The sequence below is a fragment of the Neoarius graeffei genome, chromosome 17 (genome assembly GCF_027579695.1).
Source record: "Neoarius graeffei isolate fNeoGra1 chromosome 17, fNeoGra1.pri, whole genome shotgun sequence".
Taxonomy (NCBI): domain Eukaryota; kingdom Metazoa; phylum Chordata; class Actinopteri; order Siluriformes; family Ariidae; genus Neoarius; species Neoarius graeffei.
The window spans coordinates 52,237,645-52,260,879 of record NC_083585.1 but is presented as its reverse complement, the minus strand read 5'-3'; the positions used below and the strand labels follow the sequence as shown (position 1 = coordinate 52,260,879).

General features: G+C 41.7%; 1 protein-coding gene across 1 annotated transcript in view; it reads right to left on the bottom strand.

The window, feature by feature from the left end:
* Positions 1–23,235, bottom strand: part of trpc4b (transient receptor potential cation channel, subfamily C, member 4b) — a 100,513-nt gene that overhangs the window by 24,891 nt on the left and 52,387 nt on the right. The gene's annotated exons all lie outside the window — the stretch shown is intronic.

The window sequence follows — 23,235 nt, the reverse complement described above, 5'->3', positions numbered from 1 at the left end:
AATTGACCGTAGGTGTGAATGTGAGTGTGAATGGTTGTCTGTGTCTATGTGTCAGCCCTGTGATGACCTGGCGACTTGTCCAGGGTGTACCCCGCCTTTCGCCCGTAGTCAGCTGGGATAGGCTCCAGCTTGCCTGCGACCCTGTAGAACAGGATAAAGCGGCTAGAGATAATGAGATGAGATATGCACACAAGTGTATTACTGGGAAATACACCACTCGTATTTTTCATATGAGCTACATCTGGAACATTTGAGATTGAAAAACTGTGACATACAGTGCCTTGCAAAAGTATTCATACCCCTTGAACTTTTTCACATTTTTCCACCTTACAACCACAAACTTAAAAGTTTTTTATTGAGGTTTTATGTGATAGACCAACACAGAGTAGCACATAATTGTGAAGTGAAACGAAAATGATAAATGGTCTTCAAAATTTTAAACAAATAAAAAGCTGAAAAATGTGATGTGCATTAGTATTCAGCCCCCCTGCGTCAATACTTTGTAGAGCCACCTTTTGCTGCAATTACAGCTGCAAGTCTTTTGTGGTATGTCTCTACCAGCTTTGCACATCTAGACACTGAAATTTTTGCCCATTCTTCTTTGCAAAATAGCTCAAGCTCAGCCAGATTGGATGGAGAGCGTCTGTGACAGCAATTTTCAAGTCTTGCCACAGATGCTCAATGGGATTTAGGTCTGGACTTTGACTGGGCCATTCTAACACATGAATATTCTTTGATCTAAACCATTCCATTGTAGCTCTGGCTGTATGTTTAGGGTCATTGTCTTGCTGGAAGGTGAATCTCCTTCCCAGTCTCAAGTCTTTTGCAGCCTCCAACAGGTTTTCTTCCAGGATTGCCCTGTATTTAGCTCCCTCCATCTTCCCATCAACTCTGACCAGCTTCCCTGTCCCTGCTGAAGAAAAGCATCCCCATAGCATGATGCTGCCACCACCATGTTTCACAGTGGGGATGGTGTGTGCAGGGTGATGGGCAGTGTTAGTTTTCCGCCACACATAGCACTTTGCATTTAGGCCAAAAAGTTCAACTTTGGTCTCATCTGACCAAAGCACCTTCTTCCACATGTTTGCTGTGTCCCCTACATGGCTTCTTATGCCTGTCTTTCAACAATGGCTTTCTTCTTGCCACTCTTCCAAAAAGGCCAGATTTGTGGAGTGTACGACTTATAGTTGTCCTGTGCACAGATTCTCCCACCTGAGCTGTGGATTTCTGCAGCTCCTCCAGAGTGATCATGGGCCTCTTGGCTGCTTCTCTGACCAGTGCGCTCCTTGCTCGCTCTGTCAGTTTAGGTGGACAGCCATGTCTTGGTAGGTTTGCAGTTGTGCCATACTTTTTCCATTTTTGAATGATGGATTGAACAGTGCTTCTTCAGATGTTCAGAGCTTGGGATATTTTTTTATAACCTAACCCTGCTTTAAACTTCTCCAGAACCCTGACCTGTCTGGTGAGTTCTTTGGTCTTCATGATGCTGTTTGTTCTTCAGTGTTCTCTAACAAACCACGGTCTGATAATGGCAAGAAGACACTGGGAGACATTTCAGAAAATGGATCAGTCTTGAGGTTTGATCAATTAAAAGACAGACACACAATCCTGGCCAAACAATTTTCTAGGTACTTCCAGTTATGGATCCGCCATTTCCACTCTCAAACAGTCTCAATACTGTGGTGTAAGCTCCTCTTTAGAACAAATATCCATTAATAGTGAGGACACAGCCAAATTAGTGACATGATTTGATGCACCAGTCTCCAGGAGTGTGAAAGAACATGCAGCTGAAATGAAAACCAAACAGGAGAATGATGGTGTTGAAACTGAAAATAAAGAGTGGGAGGATATGTGTCTCGCCGTGTCCAGCTGATTTACTACTAAGAGAGCAAAGGAACTTCATCTCATCTCATTATCTCTAGCCGCTTTATCCTGTTCTACAGGGTCGCAGGCAAGCTGGAGCCTATCCCAGCTGACTACGGGTGAAAGGCGGGGTACACCCTGGACAAGTCGCCAGGTCATCACAGGGCTGACACATAGACACAGACAACCATTCACACTCACATTCACACCTACGGTCAATTTAGAGTCACCAGTTAACCTAACCTGCATGTCTTTGGACTGTGGGGGAAACCGGAGCACCCGGAGGAAACCCACGCGGATACGGGGAGAACATGCAAACTCCGCACAGAAAGGCCCTCGCTGGCCACGGGGCTCGAACCCGGACCTTCTTGCTGTGAGGCGACAGCGCTAAGCACTACACCACCGTGCCGCCCAGAACACGTTTTTATTCCATTGAAAAAGTGTCCTGTATGTATAATAATTAGTAATATTATATGGAAACAAGTGTATTACTGGGAAATACACCACTCATATTTTTCATATGAGCTACATCTGGGACACCGAGATTGAAAAACAGTAACGTTAATCTCTACATGTCATTTGCGAGGAAATCAATGAATTGTTTTGATAAATGTGGGTACTTTTTTTGTGAATGTGTCGATATAATAAAAAGAAAATCACACGTTGGCTTGAAGATATGAAGTTTATCTTCTCAGGTTGAAAAACTCGCATTTTTTTATACGAAATACATCACAGATCTGAGTGACATAGTTCTGGATATTTCACTCCGATGACGTCACTCCCAGTGTTTTTCCGTATGTTGTCAAAACGGTGAACTACTTCAAAATTAAAATTATTTTGATTAACTTGCATTTTTTTCATGGATGTGTCTATATAATTTAGAGAACATTACATGGTGGCACGAAGATATGAAGTTTATCATCTCGTGATGAAAAATATTTCACTCATTCACTTCACTCACTCATGAATACATTCACCACTCGAAGATAAACTTCATATTTTCACGCAACCATGTAATATCCTCTATTATTCTATCCACATTCACTAGATATGAGCAATCGCGTGCTCTGATTGGCTACTCTACTAGTAGGATATCAGCTCATATACCGTCTCATCTCATCTCATTATCTCTAACTGCTTTATCCTGTTCTACAGGGTCACAGGCAAGCTGGAGCCTATCCCAGCTGACTACGGGCGAAAGGCGGGGTACACCCTGGACAAGTCGCCAGGTCATCACAGGGCTGACACATAGACACAGACAACCATTCACACTCACATTCACACCTACGCTCAATTTAGAGTCACCAGTTAACCTAACCTGCATGTCTTTGGACTGTGGGGGAAACCGGAGCACCCGGAGGAAACCCACGCGGACACGGGGAGAACATGCAAACTCCACACAGAAAGGCCCTCGCCGGCCCCGGGGCTCGAACCCGGACCTTCTTGCTGTGAGGCGACAGCGCTAACCACTACACCACCGTGCCGCCCCTCATATACCGTGAATAGAGAAAAACAAAATGGAGCGTGTTGCTGAACCAACTGAGGATGAAACAATAGCTATCCTCAAAAACAAAACCCCCCAAAATACAAAAAAGCAGCAAAATATGGAATAAAAGTATTTGATGGTAAGAATATATCCTTTTTTTAATTTTTCAAGAATTATTATTAGAGCATTTTTCACAAATTGGTCCTGTCATTCCACCAGTTTGTTTACATTCTAAGCGGAAATTATTTTGTCAGACATTTTGTATAAAGTTTTTATTTTTATTGTTTCTCAAAATCCAGTGAATGTGGATAGAATAAAACAGTTATTACACTCAATCTCGTCGTACATGGATTATAGCCAACCCGGTGCTACGCGCCTCATCAGCGATCAGCTCATGTACGACTCGATTTTGTGGAATAACTGTTAAATGTATGTTGATAAATGCCAATCAGCCGTTCCCAAACGCATTCACAGCACAGCTGATTTATAGTTTGTGATGGCCACAAAACTCCATAAAAGGCGAAGATCACAGAAAGAAGAAAAACAAAAACGGTTAATTGGTGAAAGAGCGCCTCCTAAGCTTGGAGTGTGCTAAAACTTTCAGCAATGAGGTTCAGCCGTCGCAGGATGCCAGCTACCGTAGACACACGTTGTCTCTTCCTTGGTTTATATGGTGCCATTACTTTTGTTCCAAGTGAATGGTTCGTCTTATTTGCCTTAAATTATGGATTGTGTCGTTCAAGTCATTATGAAACACACGAGGTTCAGCAAATCTTGACTGCATTTGTGCGTACGATTGAAATATTGAAATAAGAGATTTGAACTTGTCAATGCAATCTGTATTTAAAATTGCAGCGAGTTACTCATGACGTTGATCTGATTCCCAGCTGATCAGCTGATGTTCAAGCGAGTTCATGAATTTACAGAAACTCAGAGGCTCTCAGGGGGCGGCATTGTGGTGTAGTGGTTAGCGCTGTCGCCTCACAGCAAGAAGGTCCGGGTTCGAGCCCCGTGGCCGGCGAGGGCCTTTCTGTGCGGAGTTTGCATGTTCTCCCTGTGTCTGTGTGGGTTTCCTCCGGGTGCTCCGGTTTCCCCCACAGTCCAAAGACATGCAGGTTAGGTTAACTGGTGACTCTAAATTGACCGTAGGTGTGAATGTGAGTGTGAATGGTTGTCTGTGTCTATTGCCGCTTTTCCACTACCAATGCGGCTGAGTTGGGCTGAGTCGAGCTGAGTGGGGCTGTTGGAGTTGCATTTCGACTACAACTGCGCTGAACCGTGCTGGCTGGAAGTGGGTGGACACATTGGGTGGAGTTAGCGAAAGTGGGTGGACGTCACGTGATGTCGTTCGGCGGCGCAAACAGTGACATCAGTGATCTTTTAAGCGGTAGTCTCACGACCCGGAGAGTAAACAATAAACATGGAGGACATGGAGTCGTTAGTGTTGCTGGTCTTGGTGCTGTGGCTTGTAGTCACCGACAACGCCAACAGATACTGGCAAGAGCGTATAGATGAGACGAAGCGCATAAGGCTTCATAATTCTCGTAATTCTCCTTCTTCCGGGTTTACGGTGTTGACAGATCCCAGCGTGCTCGCGGGGCGTGTGTGGGCATGTGAGGACACTCCTCCTCACTAATCAGTGCACAGGGGAGTGTCTCCTCACGCCCCTAGCCCCACTCGGCTCGGTTTGGCTTGCTTCAGCCCCACTCCAAAACCGTGCGAGTTTTGGGGGCTAAGCAGGGCCGAAGCGAGCTGAGTCGTGCTGTTCTTAGATAGTCGAAACGTGAGCCGTGTCGGGCTGAAGTGAGCTGAAGCGAGCTGAAGTGAGCTGAAAAAGGGTAGTGGAAAAGGGCCATATGTGTCAGCCCTGTGATGACCTGGCGACTTGTCCAGGGTGTACCCCACCTTTCGCCCGTAGTCAGCTGGGATAGGCTCCAGCTTGCCTGCGACCCTGTAGAACAGGATAAAGCGGCTAGAGATAATGAGAATGGGATGAGAAGCTCTCATAGGAAAGGAATGTTTTGTTTTGTTTTTTTTTTCCCCCAACTTGCTGAATTTCCACGAATACCGTACCACAGTCATTGTGTAAATGCTCTGGCAAATGATTTACAAATCAATTCATTCTTATTCAGCCTGATAAATGAGACACAATGTTTTTAAACGATTTGTCTAATGGTTTCTAAGAGCTCTTGGCTGAAGAGATTGAGTATGATTTTCTGATCCCTTGTCACACTTTCACACTTCAAAGCTATTATACAGTGATAAATAAGCCTTCTTTTTGCATTTGCTCATCAGTCTCGCTTTTGTCGTTTTCTGATAGTTTCTATTATCAAACTGTAACTAAACAATCCTACAATGGAAATTTTAAGTCCTACTTAAGTGGCTGCATCATATGAAACGATGGCGTGTCTTTTTAGATGGGGAAAAAAGCATCCATGCACACACTCTCCCTCTTTCCAGAGAAGTAGCTGAGGTGACGTACTGTAAGGAAGTGTTTATTTCTGAATCAGACCCATGAGTCCAGGCCCACGTCATCCAGCAGTAATCAGGGCTGATGGAGAACACTTAAAAGCGTGTTAGCTTTGACCCCATTATCCAGAGAACAACTGGCTCAGGTCTAACGAGGAATCATTCGGTATAATTTACTTAGGCTCCAATTCACTTCTCCTGGATTGAGCAGCAGCTCAGTTAATGACTAGAGATCAGTCTCAAAGGAGAAGGGATAAAAAGACATGAGGACCAAACGGAAGGGGGTTTTTACATTTCCTTTTCCGAAGATCATGCCAACTTTGGGGGAAAAAAATATGCATAGTTTCTTTTTAGTCATGCAAATTAAGCGGTCACTCCTTCAAAATGTCTTTTGATGGTGGAAGTAAGATGGCAAGGTGACTTCAGCAGAATGTCAGCCGTAATTGCCGAGACTCAGCAGGGTTGAAGGGCAAAATGAATCAGAGCAGAACTGAAACAGACAGACAGACAGACAGACCTCCTGCCTACCAGTCCATTATCACTTCATCACAAGTCTTCTCTAACGTTATTATGCACAGGCCATGTTGTTGGGCACTCCTGTTTGAGACAGAAAGCAACTTTACCACAAAAACCCAAGTGGACGAGATATCTTTTTTCAGATGTATCCTAAGCAGCGGTAAGAAAATATTGAGGCAGAAGTCTTTTGTCATGCTAGTTAAGAGTGTATACATCCGCCAAGCCACATATTTGGCTTTACGTCAAAAGCAAATCAACTGTTCCTTGGCCCATGGCCCACCTTTCCTCATAATTTCATCAAAATCCATTCACTGCTTTTTAAGTTGCACTGGGAACAGGCAAGCAAACAGAGATGAAAACATAACCTCCTCCAACAAAGCTGGCGGAGGTTATAAGCAGCTCCTCCAATTTTTTGTTTTTTTAATGACCAAATAGACCACAGTCCTGCTTTCTTGATTTCTACTGACTCGCAAAACTGTGGCTGATAAATTCGCTCACCAAGCTAAAGGGTCGTCAGCTGGTTGATCCCACTCCTGATGCAGACACAGCAAAGGCCAGTGGTTTTTCAGTGGTTCAGACCAAACCGTTCAAAAAAAACACAAACAAAGTAATTACCGTAAGCAATATTGCACAAGTAAGGTTGTGGTTAATTAAGTTATTCCACGAAATCTCATCGTACATGAGCTGATAGCCGATGAGGCGCATAGCACCGGGTAAGCAAGGTACGATGAGACTGAGTGGAATAACTGTTTTATTCTATCCACATTCACTGGATTTTGAGAAACAGAGCATTTTTATTTTTTGCAAATTCGATAAATGAAAACTTCATACAAAACGTCCGGCAAAATCATTTCCGCTTAGAATGTAAACAAACCGGTGAAATGACAGAAGCAATTTGTGAAAAATGTGATCATAATGATTATTGAAAAATAAAAAAGATATGATCTTACCATGAAATACTTTCGTTCCATATTTTGTTGCTTTCTTTTGGTTTTTTTGGGTTTTGTTTTCGAGTAGAGTTTTTATTTCGTCCTCGGTGGGTTCAGCAACACGCGCCGCCATTTTGTTTTTCTCTACTCACGGTATATGAGCTGATACCCTAGTACTATTGTATCCAATCAGAGTGTGTGATTGCTCATATCCAGTGAATGTGGATAGAATAAACAGGTATATATGTGAGTAGAAAGAAATCAGCATTACCAAAACTTGTGTTAATATTGCATAAATCTTTTGTTGGGTTCGGCCTATGAAAATGGAGAAGCCATGGCCTAATGGTTAGAGAAGCAGCTTTGGGACCAAAAGGTCTCCAGTTTGATTCCCTGGACCAGCAGGAATGGCTGAAGTGCCTTTGAGCAAGGCACCTAACCCCCAACTGCCCCCCAGGCTGCTCTGGGTATGTTGTATGTCACTTTGGATAAGAGAGTCTGCTAAATGCTGTTAATGTAATGTAGTGTCAAATATTCACTATCAACTAAAAAGATGATAAATGAGACACTGCTCACAGCGGCCTCAGCCGAGTCGCATGCCTGGAGCCCCAATCCTGACGATCAGCCATGCAGTTGGCTAGCTCAGCAGTACTGGCTGCAGCCACGTCCCTTTTCAGGGTGTTGATCCTTGGGGTCAAGGATCTCTGGAGGAGTAGTACCTTTCTAGGTGGCCTTGATACATCTGGCGTCCCAGTCTGGTCTCCCCATATCCAGCATCATGTGACGGGCAAAACACGGTCAATATTCCAGCAAGCGGCCGCACCATCTAGCCTCTCACATGATGAAGGCCGTCCATACTGGCTGTCTGCGCCGCCTCTAATGTCACAGAATCATGGCAGATCAACCCTGATAAAAAATCCCAACACTCAGTTGGATAGTGGTGGTGTGTGGAGTTGCGACCCCATCACCTCACCCTTTTTTTGCATTGTAAAATTACATGCTATGGAAGGTTCAACAGACACCAAGCTGATAAAAAAATAATACATGAGGCTAACTATCTAAGGCTGTTGGGTTACACCACCATGATCATTGTGGCTTTCTATTCTGTAGTAAAAACATTGCAACAAACCTTATGATGCAGCCTCACATTAACTGCCAAAATCCTTCCAGAAAGAGAACCAATTCATGCACACAACAATTGCTTACTGCTTCCAAAAACGCTGACTCCGTGGCCTCAGCGAAAAAAATTCCCAATACTCAGGAAGAAAAAGCAAGCCTTTGCACAATGAAAGCCAAACCCTGGATAAAATGGGTTATAATTAAGTGGCCTGTTGAAGAAAATTATTTCTGGCATAATAGCTAAAGCAGCGGCACGGTGGTATAGTGGTTAGCGCTGTCGCCTCACAGCAAGAAGGTCCTGGGTTCGAGCCCCGTGGCCGGCGAGGGCCTTTCTGTGTGGAGTTTGCATGTTCTCCCCGTGTCCGCGTGGGTTTCCTCCGGGTGCTCCGGTTTCCCCCACAGTCCAAAGACATGCAGGTTAGGTTAACTGGTGACTCTAAATTGACCGTAGGTGTGAATGGGAGTGTGAATGGTTGTCTGTGTCTATGTGTCAGCCCTGTGATGACCTGGCGACTTGTCCAGGGTGTACCCCGCCTTTCGCCCGTAGTCAGCTGGGATAGGCTCCAGCTTGCCTGCGACCCTGTAGAACAGGATAAAGCGGCTAGAGATAATGAGATAATAGCTAAAGCACAAGTCCACATCTATATGGATATTTATGAAAACATAGGATTTCCTTTGTGGTTTCGATTCCTGCCTGCATAAAACTATCTTTTTTTGGGGGAGGGGGGTCCCTGAAAACAAAGCTTTTTAAAAACATTTCCAAAATATTGCAACTCTGTATATTCCTATATGTGTGGATGGGGTCTCAGTCAAAAGTTTAGTCTCAAAAGTTTTTCCACTTTTTAAAACATTTATGCAGCTATCCAGTGACTTTTAATGTGTTGGCAAAATTAAAACTAACACTACCACTTTACATAACATTCATCATAGTGCAGGATTATATTACTCGAGTCCGACTCATGCCCTACTTTTAAGGACTCGTGACTCGACTCGGACTTGAGCACTGATGACTCAGACTTGGACTCTGACTCGTACATTAACTGCATTTGGACTCGGAAAATGGAGATGAGGACTTGGATTTTTTCTTTATGTTTCTGGTAACATGCCATAATAATTTGGCATAAGATGTTGATATCTATATTAATTCTGTACTAATTTTGTGTCAGTGTCACATCTGTGCGCCTTGTCGCGTGCCAAGCAGACCCTCGTGCGCTGCTAACGACTCGCACCTGCACAGGATTAAGGCGCAATCAGCGCGTCTATATAAAATCTATGAAAACACACTTACTTTGCGAAGTATTGAGTTGCTTTGCTGACACATTACCAAGCCTTATTTCCTTGTTTGGTTTCCTGATCCCTGATTTCCTGTTTCTCATCTTTGATTCTGCCGAGTCTATGATAGCCTGTTTGTGCCTCGCTCGACCAATTGCCTGTTTCACTGTTTTATGATTTTGCCTGCCGTTCTGGATTGTTTACCATCTTCACTTGTATTAATAAACACACCTTCTGCACTTACATCCGTCTCCCAACCATCTCTGACAGAATACTTCACACTCCTTGATAAAGAGAAGCACATTCACCTGTTCATACGTCATGTTCAGGAACAAACTAATGTTAATGGCGCTAAAACAGCCACCGCCAAATGGTGCGGTTGGAGTCTTGGACTCGACTCGGATCAATACTGGACTTGACTTGAAATGTTTTTAATGACTTGGACTTGACTTAGACTTGAACACTAGGGACTCGAGACTGGACTCAGACTCAAGGTTTAGTGACTCAACTACAACACTGTCATATGACTACATAACGTCTGTCACGTCAACCCCATCTGTAAACCCCCAAATCTTCCAAATGACTACTTTTCCATACCCATCATGCTTTGCACCTTGGGGGGTAACCAGGCACTATATTTGTTTACTAAGTCAGATAATCTCAGCCATTTCTTCGAATTCACATGGGGGAAAATGACTTTTCCTGATTTAAAGTTTTATAGAATACGTAAAGAAGCTAAGCATCGAAAAGCGTGCTTAGACAGAATTCAGTGTCAAAATGTTACACCGGCAGACAGCACGTGACTGTGTTCTGCACACTTCAGTGGTGGAGTAAAGTCTGATGATCCAAGTCACAAAGCCTACAACCCGTCTGTATTTGTGTTTAGTCATAAAAAGTGCAAAAAACAAGGACAAGTCAAAGAACTGAAAAGGACGACTTTATTGAAGGGTCAACTCCCAAAACAAAGCGCAAACGATGCAGTGTCAGTAAGCTTACATGTTCTTCTCCTTTTAGTGTTTATGTAGGGAGCTCGAATGTAGGGGAGAGTGGGGAGGAGTGAGCCGGTTTTTTTTTTTTTTTGGACCCCTAGCCAAAATAAAAGGGCCGAAGTTAAAATGATCCTATGCAAATGAAAGGTATTCAGAGTAGTTGCAACACGAACCAAGTTGTACAACTAATCGTACAACCATCAGTTCTACAGATGGGAGAAAAAGCCTGTTAATTTTATGGCTCACTCCTCCCGATCTAAGGGAGGTGTGAACCACCCCATGGGGAGGACTGGACCACTGGCTTGAAATCATGAACAAATGACATTTGTCATGAAATACAAACTTTTATTTGAACTGTAACAAATGAAACGTATTAAAAAAAACAAATCAGACTGTAAAACTTGTAAAACAGTAAAGATATCAAAAAAATCTAAAATCTTAACATTTTTGTAGTTTGGTGCCATTCTTGCTTCCTCCAGGCCATGTTTTCTAGCATTGTCTACATAGCGTCTGAGGGTAGCACGTGGTATACCGGTTTGCTTTGCAACAGCACGGATACTTTCAGATCCTTCAAGAACACGTTTTGTAGCCCGTAACATGTCAGCAGCTGGCGTTGATCCAAACTTTTCCCTCTTTTTCTTGTACTGGAATGGCATGGTACCTTTTGGGAGTGACTGAAATGCAAGGAAATCCCATCACAATCAAATTAAAAGCGTTTCAATTTTGGGTGATAGTTTAGAGAAAATTTGATCTTGATTAACAGGCAATATTGTTGCCCGGAGAGAAGAGATTTAACAATGGTAAGGGTTGGTAGGATTATTGGTAATCTGTGGATTATAGCCCCATACCTTAATTACATGTAAAAGTATTAGTACGGTAATGTATCACCATGACACAAGATTAGTTAAGGGAGGAGTGGGCCTAGGCTCACTCCTCCCATGCACTGTGTGGCTCACTCCTCCCAAAACGACCCGCCATTGCTTCTGATGTCGACCTACATTTGAACGGAAGGATGTGGCCCAGGTTATGTCATCACACAATACCATAGTACATGCCTAATAAACAACAACAATAACAATGTGATTGTTATCTTGGTTTATTAGACAATAGGATGAAAAAACATGTTAAGTGAAATATTTACTTACTACCTTGAATTTTAGACTTTTGTTCTCCTATTGTGAGCAGGGTGCCAGGCTTCCATCCACTGTGGGTTGAAGTCAGGGGAATTCCCTGGTGACTTCATATGACAAGTTAACTGGGATAAACCCTGGCTAAATTTAGAAAAATTTTAAGTGGTTCACTTCTCCCCATGGCTCACCCCTTACGAAAATTAACCATGGTTTATAGTTATTCATGGTTTTTTGGGTAACCATGAAAACCATGGTTCATCTCATCTCATTATCTCTAGCCGCTTTATCCTTCTACAGGGTTGCAGGCAAGCTGGAGCCTATCCCAGCTGACTACGGGCGAAAGGCGGGGTACACCCTGGACAAGTCGCCAGGTCATCACAGGGCTGACACATAGACACAGACAACCATTCACACTCACATCTATGGTCAATTTAGAGTCACCAGTTAACCTAACCTGCATGTCTTTGGACTGTGGGGGAAACCGGAGCACCCGGAGGAAACCCACGCGGACACGGGGAGAACATGCAAACTCCGCACAGAAAGGCCCTCGCCGGCCCCGGGGCTCGAACCCAGGACCTTCTTGCTGTGAGGCGACAGCGCTAACCACTACACCACCGTGCCGCCCACCATGGTTCATGACTATTATTATTATTTTTTATTATTTCATGACTAGTATTTTTAGAGTGTATTATTATTGTTGTTGTTTAGGATGTACTATATGCATTTTACCTCAATGTTCACTTAAATTTTTAGGTTCTAAGTAAATGTTAATGTATCTGGGCTGTTAATCGAGATCCTTCTCTACAGCATTGACTGTTGGACGAAAGCATGGTAATGCTACAGTTAGTGCATCCTTTTAAAAACCATACTATCCCTTTTTAAACTAATTTCATAGTTACTATGACCTATTACATATACAACTATGATGCTACCACAGCTACTGCAGTACTATGGATAAACCACAGTAATATTATGGTTGGTTCATAGTACTTAGAATCACCATGAAATACCATAGTAGATCCATGGTTACTACCATGGATGAACCATAGTAATACTATGGTTGGTTCATAGTACTTAGAATCACCATGAGATACCATGGTAGAATCATGGTTACTACATAAAAACCATGGTAAAACCATAGTAAACCATGGTAGATTTTCGTAAGGGACTCCTCCCCACTCTCCCCTAGTATTTGACCCTGTAGTCCTAACAGCTTCCTCGAACAGCCCAAAGATTGTCGTAATCTGGTAGCGTATGAGCTCGACGAAAATCAGAGTGAAGGAAATCAAAATCAACTTAAACATTAAAAATTAATTTGGCAGTTCTGCTGTGTTTACAGTACTGACTTGACTGTGTGATTTCCTTGCTTGTGTTCCCATGCACAAAGCGTTTTGTATTTTCTTACGGCTTTCTCGTCGTAACCAGCACCCAGCAAAAACCATTTCACTGTCGATTCTTCTATGATCAGCATCGATCTTTCTCAGCTCTTCTGCCGATCTTTTAACTTCTGCAGGTCAGTAAATGTTGGAACACCCATGTTTACAGACAAAGAAGGCTGCTGACTCACTGTCACCCGAAGTCAAGATGTTCAAAGTGTTCGATACAATACGATATTTACAAGCGCTTTTTTACCGATTGATTTCTCAAAGTCCACAGTAAAGACTTTGCAGAGTTCTTTAAGCTTTGGTTTCATTAGTTTTGACACTTCTTTGAAGGTTTTAGCGAGATTTAAATTTGAAAGATTACTGTCAGTGTGCGATGCCATGTTGTTTTACAGTAGTTTGTTTATATTTTGGTTACCCTTCCAAGGTGCAAAGCATTATGGGTAATGTGAATGTAGTCAGTACAAGGTTTATCACCTGATCTGTCACATGACCCATTACCTCGAGTGGTCATAAAATACAGACCTTTGTAGAATGTTGCTATCGAAAGAAATGTTTGCTGTAAGCCATTTCCAACAAAAAAAAAAAAAAAAATCTTGAAAGTGCTATGACTCAAATAATATCCAGGGATATAATTTACCTGGATAGTGATGGTCTTTCTGTAACAGGCAGTGAATGGTGCTTTGAGATTTGTTTATGTGATATTTATACGCACCGATCAGCCATAACATCCAAACCACTGACAGGTGACGTGAATACCATTGATTATCTCATTACATTGGGACCTGTCAAGGGGTGGGATATATTAGGCAGCAAGAGAGCAGTCAGTTCTTGAAGTTGACGTGTTGTAAGCAGGAAAAATGGGCAAGTATAAGAATCTGAGTGACTCTGACAAGGGCCAAATTGTGATGGCGAGATGACTGGGTCCATTTGAGCATCTCCAAAATGGCACATCTTGTGTGGTGTTCCCGGTATGATACAGTGGTTAGTACTGACCAAAAGTGGTCCAAGGAAGGACAACCAGTGAACCAGCGACAGGGTCATGGGTATTGAAGGCTCATTGATTCGCATGGGGCATGAAGGCTAGCCCACATGGTCCAATCCCACAAAAGAGCTACAGTAGCACAAACTGCTGGAAAAGTTAATGCTGGTGAAAACAGACCATGGAACCGTCTACAGTTGTGGTCAGAAGTTTACATACGGTGACATGAATGTCATCTTGGATATGAATGTCATGGCAATATTTGGTCTTTCAGTAATTTCTTTGAACTGTTCTTTTTCTGTGGCAGAATGTGCAGCATACATCTTTAATTTAAAAAAAACTATAATTTGGTGCACAAGTTTTAATTTTCTTTGGGTTTTCTGAAATCAACACAGGGTCAAAATTATACATACAGGGTCAAAAATTTACATACGCTCACTTAGATTGTTAATTCAGAGGTGCTGAAACTTCCAAAATGTCTCTTATCTTGCCAAGGCCAAGGTCTCTTAACTTCCTGTTAGCGATCATGATTGACTACAGCTGGTAGCTTCTCTGTGCCTTCATAAAAAGGGTTTGTTTACAGCACTCATTGGATTGACCAACACACAGTAAAATGGTAAATCCAAGGAGCTCAGTGCAGATCTGAGAAAGAGGATCACAGATATAAACAACTCCGGAATGTCTCTTGGAGCCATTTCTAAACAACTGCAAATTCCAAGATCAGTTCAAACAATTGTATCCAAGTTATTGTGAGGTGTAGTCACTTTGCCAAGCCACTTTGCTTCAAGAAAACCCAAACTGTCACCCTCAGCTGAAGGGAAATCGGTTTGGATGGTCAGGAACAACCTGGGAACCACCACAGCACAGTCCTGCCATGAACTGGAAGCTGATGGATCACTGTCTACAGTTCAGATCACCATGGACTAAGAGGCTGCTATCCAAGAAATAACCCCCTGCTCCAAAATTCACACCTTCAAGCTTAACTAAAGTTTGAAGCTAACCACATGGACAAAGAAAAAGCCTTCTGGAGGAAAGCTGTATGGTCAGATGAGACAAAGATTGAGTTGTTTGGCCACAATGACCACCATGTACAGAGGGACACTGTACCAGCTGGTGGTGGTGGTGGTGGTAGGATCATCACGCTCTGGGGCTGTTTTGCTGCCAGTGGAACTGGTTCATTGCACAAAGTGGATGAAATAATGAAGGAGGACTACCTCAGAATTCTTCAGCATAAACCATCAGAAACTTGTAGTGGGGCTGTTTAGCTCTTATTATCAGAAGAATTGTGCACAAAATGAAAAAAGCATGAAACTTTCAGAGTTTGTTCTTGAAGGCATAAGCTTTAATTTGAGACGTGGAGGCATTCTCAGTTTGACCTCTGGGGTCAGCTAGAGGTCACTGACCTCCATGATGGCACATTTCTATGCATGAAATTAGAAAAGGCTGTATTTTAACACCTAAATGTGATGTAAATATAAAATAAATGTGTTTTTCCATGTTACTGGGCATGAAAAAATCATATATAATACTGATATTCCTCTTAGGGGTAACTTCAGGGGTCAGGTAGAGGTCATTGACCTTTGAAATTTGAAGTTTCTATGCATGACATTCTAGACGGGTGTATCTTAGGATCTAAATGTGATAGAAATGTGAAATTAATGTGTATTTCCTTGTTTCTGACCATGAGAAACCCATTTTTAATACTGGTATTACTCTTACAGGTCATCTCTGGGGTCAGCTAGAGCTCACTGACCTCCAGCATAATGCATATCTATGCACGAAATTAGAAACGGGTGTATCAGGTTCTAAATGTGATAGAAATGTAAACTAAATGTGTATTTCCATGTTTCTGGCCATGGTAAACTAATTTCTAATACTGATATCATTTTTATAAGTCACCTCTGAGGTCAGCTAGAGGTCACTGACCTCCACGATAATGCATGTCTAAGCATGAAATTAGAAACAATCTATCTTTGGATTAAAATGTGAAATACTGTAAATGTAAAGTAAATATATGATTCCATGTTTCTGGACATGACACAACTCATTTCTGATAAGTAAAACATCTCCAGTGGTCACAAACTATGTCAGAAGCTGAACACAGTTGCCCCATTTCCATTGATAATTTCAAAGTGAGTGATGTTTTGGAGCATTTGCTCTCATTTGCACTAGAGTTGAAGAATACAGTATATTGTAGTTTAATTTTCAGTCATTTTAATGTTGGACATTGATAGGGCAATTCTAAATTCACAAGAATAACTATATGTCAGTCTAGCAGAGGTAGAGATTCAACGGAATTTTCATGTTCATGTTTTGTGTGTAGCCCATTATTTTCCCGCGGTTCAGAGTGGGGCAAGATCACTGGAAAACATCCCCCCTACACAAGATGCTTTGAGGCAACACATAAAAAGAGCAATGTACCAGGCTAATATATGGAACCTTGCTTTGGTTTCTCAACCATGTTTGCCCAGTCCATCAGACTGGGGATGGATTGACACCGATGCTGGATGGCAGCCACTTTGGACAACACTCCCTGAAGCTTCACAGGCTTGCTATGAACTTGTGCACTGTGGTTGCAAAAAGGGTTGTACTGGGCACTGTAGATGTAAAAAGGCAGCCTTAAAGTGCACAGCACTGTGCACATGCTCTGGTGACTGCAGCGACTAAATCAGTGTTCTGTAGTTACAATTTGTAGGCCAACATTGTAATCCCCAAAGGTCAAGGCCCTTAGAATAAATGTAGATACTATAAGTGATTTTAAAATGTTCTTTATGGAACCTGTTCAACTGTTTACATTGCATTTAGAGTTTTGATTGTAGTTCAAGTTTTTGATTAGTTAAAGTTTATAACTTCTGACAAGTTGAAGTATATTTCTGTCATGTTCATATTCATATGGAATTGTTTCTTACAATCCAAAACACATGAGATTTTTATATAGATTTATCAAAATGTGGGATGTTTCCCAACCTTGCCTGTTCTCCATGATGTTGACCTCTCAGAATGATATCAGGATCAAAAATGGGTTTCTCATGTACAGAATCATAGAAATACAAATTTAGTTTACATTTCTATCACATTTAGAACCTGAGGTACACCCGTTTCTAATTTTATGCATAGAAATGCATTATGCTGGAGGTCAGTGACCTCTAGCTGACCCCAGAGATGACCTGTAAGAGTAATATCAGTATCAAAAATGGGTTTCTCATGGTCAGAAACAAGGAAATACACATTAACTTCACATTTCTATCACATTTAGATCCTAAGATACACCCGTCTAGAATTTCATGCATAGAAACTTCAAATTTCAAAGGTCAATGACCTCTACCTGACCCCTGAAGTTACACCTAAGAGGAATATCAGTATTATATGTGATTTTTTTCATGTCCAGGCACATGGAAAAACACATTTATTTTACATTTACATCACATTTAGATGTTAAGATACAGCCTTTTCTAATTTCATGCATAGAAATGTGATATCATGGAGGTCAATGACCTCTAGCTGACCCCAGAGGTCAAACCGAGAATGCCTCCACGTCTCAAATTAAAGCTTATGCCTTCAAGAACAAACCCTGAAAGTTTCATGCTTTTTTTCATTTTGTGCACAATTGTTATGCTTAACAGGCCCACTATTGAAAACAACTTGGGACTTACAACAGGACAATGAACCTAAACACGCATCAGAGCTGGTTGTGGAGGATAAAGCAGGCTAACATTAAGCTTAAAACAAGTCCTGACTTCAACCCTATTGGAAATATATGGACCATGCTTATAAGTTGAGTCCATGCCAAGAAATTAAAAAAAAAAATTTATTGAACTCTACCAATTCTACCATGAAGAGTCGTGAAATATCCAACCAGAATTCTGCCAGAAGCTTGTTCATGGCAAATAAAAATGTTTGGTCAAGGTGAATCTTGCAAAGAGACATCTTACCCAAATATTAGGAGTGCTGTATGTATATTTTTGACCCTGTGTTGATTTCAGAAAACCCAAAGAAAATTAAAACTGGTGCACCAAATTCTAGTGTGTTTTTTTTTAATGAAAGCTGTATGCTGTACAATCATTCTGCCATAGAAAAAGAACAGTTCAAAGAAATTACTGAAAGCTCAAATATTGCCATGACATTCATATCCAAGATGACATTCATGTCACTGTATGTAAACTTCTGACCACAACTGTATGTTCCTTCAGCTGATCAGTGAGAAACGATTCTACCTCTAATAGGTAGGAATCATTCTTCTTTCTGTACAGCCCCATGGATTTTAAAATCCTGAGAGTGCACATACTTCTTACAGTGTCATCCACCATGTTGAATAACAGCAGAATATCGGCGTGTCTCATCCCAAGCATGAAATAGAACTTGATTAAATCTTGTAAATGAGCCATATTACCCAGTTTATTCTCCACGCACCTCATTCAAACCATGGATTCAAACACGAGCTTAAAATTATTGCGTTATAATGCGATCCCAAATTATCAGATTATAATGTGAAATGTTTCACATAATAACATGAAAATATATTGTTATAACAATAAACGTTTCACGTTATACATGATACTGATTTTTTTTTTTTTTGCTGTGGCAGCAATATACTTCCATAATATATATACTGTACTACTGTCTGATTATTAGCTCATCCGGCCGACAGGCAATGAGCTTGTGTCATCATGTGTTGTCCATTGTCCATCCGTGCTCGTCCACATTTCACAAAAATCGCTTTTTCTCTCTCAGTTCTTCACTGATTTTTATTCTTTTTGTCATGAAGGTAGGTCTGCCTGGGGTGCATATAGCTTCTACCCAAAGTTGCATAATTGCAATTAATAATGAAGAGATGGAGTAATTAAAGCTAGACGGCCTTTCAATTTCATAAAATCAGTGAAATGTCGTTGTCTATGAAATTTGGTCATTGTGATATATATGTTTATTTCTGCAATATCTCAAAAAACAGGCCATTCTGTGGCTGGGAAGTTATTTAATTTGACGGGATTCCTGAGCAGGCGGCACGGTGGTGCAGTGGTTAGCGCTGTCGCCTCACAGCAAGAAGGTCCTGGGTTCGAGCCCCGTGGCCGGCGAGGGCCTTTCTGTGCGGAGTTTGCATGTTCTCCCCGTGTCCGCGTGGGTTTCCTCCGGGTGCTCCGGTTTCCCCCACAGTCCAAAGACATGCAGGTTAGGTTAACTGGTGACTCTAAATTGACCGTAGGTGTGAATGTGAGTGTGAATGGTTGTCTGTGTCTATGTGTCGGCCCTGTGATGACCTGGCGACTTGTCCAGGGTGTACCCCGCCTTTCGCCCGTAGTCAGCTGGGATAGGCTCCAGCTTGCCTGCGACCCTGTAGAACAGGATAAAGCGGCTACAGATAATGAGATGAGATGAGATGAGATGGGATTCCTGAGCAAATAATGTGCATGAAATCGCTCGCTTCGTGCAGTCAAGCAGACAGAGGAAGTCCATGTGCGAATGCACAGGTTTACCTTCTTCTTCTTTTCCTTCTTCTTTTGAGTTTTACGGCAGCTGGCATCCAGTGTTGCATTACTGCCATCTACAGGTTTACCTTGACCGCGCACTGACAGTTACATCATTCTGTCGCCAAACGAACAGCTGATCACATCGATGGAACTCCATCTCTGTGTCTTACAAAAAGTGGATCATTATTTGATTTTTTTTTGTGCTATTAATTGACTTTTAGGGTATGGAAAGGCAAGGATTCCTTTCTTTAAAATTCAACGATTTTTGTATGTAAAGCACATAAATCTTGTCAAACACAGAATTTTGCTAGGACTTTTTTTTTAAATCTGAATGCTTGGTGCATGTCATTGGATTCTGTGATGCTTTACAGATGAACATGCCTTCAATCCATCATGCGAGAGGATGGAGCCAATTACTCAAACTTCTACAGAATGCTCATAGCCATTTTTCCAGAGTAACTGAGTGGTGCTGTCACTCTTCTTTTTAACTTAACCCAATCTTCCTCAGTTTATTCAGTGTCAAGCCACACTTGTGAGCTCAGTCTCTGCTATCACGTAACATTTGCTCATTTGGCTGATGCTTCTATCCAAAGTGACATGACTTACAAATGAGACAGGATATAACTGAGCAGTTGTAAGTTAAAGGTCTTGCTCAAGGATCCAACAGAGATAGCTAGAAATGGCTGGGATTTGAACTCATAACCTTCTGAGCAGTATCCCAGAGCCTTAACTACTGAGCCACCACTTCCCAGAATGAGTAATGTGAAAAGGTCTGTGCGTTCTCCAAGACACTTTAAAGCGACCTTTGCATCTTTTAGAGTTCATTGCAGGTCATGATGAACACTTCTGAAGATTTCTACAGTAACTGTCTGTTTTATACAGTACATCAACCAATGATGATGGTTGTAATTGGATAGTATCTTTCTGACTGGCAGGGGAAAGGATGATGTTGATGTCCCTCCTTTTTGTCAAGAAAGCATGGACAGTTATTAGCTATCCAGCTGACAGGCAATGAGTTTATGCCATCATGTGTTGTCCATCGTCCATCTGTGGTTGTCCACAATTCATGAAAATTGCTTTTTCTCTCTCAGTTCTTCAATGATTTTTATTCTTTTTGGCAGGAAGGTAGGTCTGCCTGGGGTACATGTACTATAGCTTCTACCCAAATTTGCATAATTGCAATTAATAATGATGATATGGAGTAATTAAGCCCTAACGAGCAGTTTCCACACAAACCGCTTCTTCTCCTTCAATTCTTCACCGATTTTGATTCTTTCTGGCATGAAGGTAGGGGTACCTAGGGTGTGTATAACTTCTACACAGATTTGCTTAATTACAATTATTAATGAAGTTATGGATTAATTAAGCCTTAATGAACAGTTCAACAAAAATAATTTATTCTCAGCCAATTCCTCACCATTTTGGATTCTTTCTGGCAAACAGGTCGGTATTCTTAGGGTGGATATCACTTCTACAGTATATATAGCTTGCATATAGTGTATATAGCTTGCAACATTTACTGTGCAAGATGGCCCACTTTAAATCGTTCCTTCTGGACTAGACAGAGCCGGAGTGAGCTACGTCGTCACTGATGGTCTCGTTGCATCTCACGCTGTAGGATTCTGTCCTTGCACAGAAATATAACATCCTCTGCTGACGCAATTTAACACAATTCTGACTTAACATTCAATTCATAAGGCTCCAACAAAACTAAGATGCTTTTGTTTAAATGTCATGCAAATCCAGTATGTTTCGTAAAATAATGCAGTGCCCACAAACTCCTGACCTGTACTATTCCAAGATTTCTGCACAAAAGCCATTGATAACACACCACATCCAGAATATATTAACGAGAAAGTTCCAGTCTTGAGAACTAACAGGCCTTGCATAAAATCAAAGACAATTACACCAGGTTGTGTGAAAAATGCAGAGAAGTATTACATGTGTCAATCGTGTCGCGGTACTGATTGAATCGCAAAGAATTATCTCCTTTTAATCTAATATGAGTCACACATCTCATTTCAAGCCGACCTAATTAGGGCTGCTAATCTCAGGATCTAATTAGCACATGGAGTGGGAGATGGGTTCTAACAAGCCCAGTGAAACAGGGTTGTCAATCCAAGAACAATTCTCAAGCGAATAACAATTGCAATAACCATATCAGTGCTAATATAGGGGGTTTGTGTGACTTTTACGAGTGATAAAGGCTTTATCTTTTCAATTTCTTGTGTCTGTAGACAGAATTTAAGTCAGTTAAATATTCATTCACATTCATTCATGGTAGCATTTAAATCGGTCGATGAATCTATCAGTAGGCTTGACTAATTGATCAGTAGATTTTACTGAAAACAATATTATATGCTCTGTATAATACAACCCCGATTCCAAAAAAGTTGGGACAAAGTACAAATTGTAAATAAAAATGGAATGCAATGATGTGGAAGTTTCAAAATTCCATATTTTATTCAGAATAGAACATAGATGACATATCAAATGTTTAAACTGAGAAAATGTATCATTTAAAGAGAAAAATTAGGTGATTTTTAAATTTCATGACAACAACGCATCTCAAAAAAGTTGGGACAAGGCCATGTTTACCACTGTGAGACATCCCCTTTTCTCTTTACAACAGTCTGTAAACGTCTGGGGACTGAGGAGACAAGTTGCTCAAGTTTAGGGATAGGAATGTTAACCCATTCTTGTCTAATGTAGGATTCTAGTTGCTCAACTGTCTTAGGTCTTTTTTGTCGTATCTTCCGTTTTATGATGCGCCAAATGTTTTCTATGGGTGAAAGATCTGGACTGCAGGCTGGCCAGTTCAGTACCCGGACCCTTCTTCTACGCAGCCATGATGCTGTAATTGATGCAGTATGTGGTTTGGCATTGTCATGTTGGAAAATGCAAGGTCTTCCCTGAAAGAGACGTCGTCTGGATGGGAGCATATGTTGCTCTAGAACCTGGATATACCTTTCAGCATTGATGGTGTCTTTCCAGATGTGTAAGCTGCCCATGCCACACGCACTAATGCAACCCCATACCATCAGAGATGCAGGCTTCTGAACTGAGCGCTGATAACAACTTGGATCGTCCTTCTCCTCTTTAGTCCAAATGACATGGTGTCCCTGATTTCCATAAAGAACTTCAAATTTTGATTCGTCTGACCACAGAACAGTTTTCCATTTTGTCACAGTCCATTTTAAATGAGCCTTGGCCCAGAGAAGACGTCTGCGCTTCTGGATCATGTTTAGATACGGCTTCTTCTCTGAACTATAGAGATTTAGCTGGCAACTGCAGATGGCACGGTGAATTGTGTTCACAGATAATGTTCTCTGGAAATATTCCTGAGCCCATTTTGTGATTTCCAATACAGAAGCATGCCTGTATGTGATGCAGTGCCGTCTAAGGGCCCGAAGATCACGGGCACCCAGTATGGTTTTCTGGCCTTGACCCTTACGCACAGAGATTCTTCCAGATTCTCTGAATCTTTTGATGATATTATGCACTGTAGATGATGATATGTTCAAACTCTTTGCAATTTTACACTGTTGAACTCTTTCTGATATTGCTCCGCTATTTGTCAGCGCAGAATTAGGGGGATTGGTGATCCTCTTCCCATCTTTACTTCTGAGAGCCGCT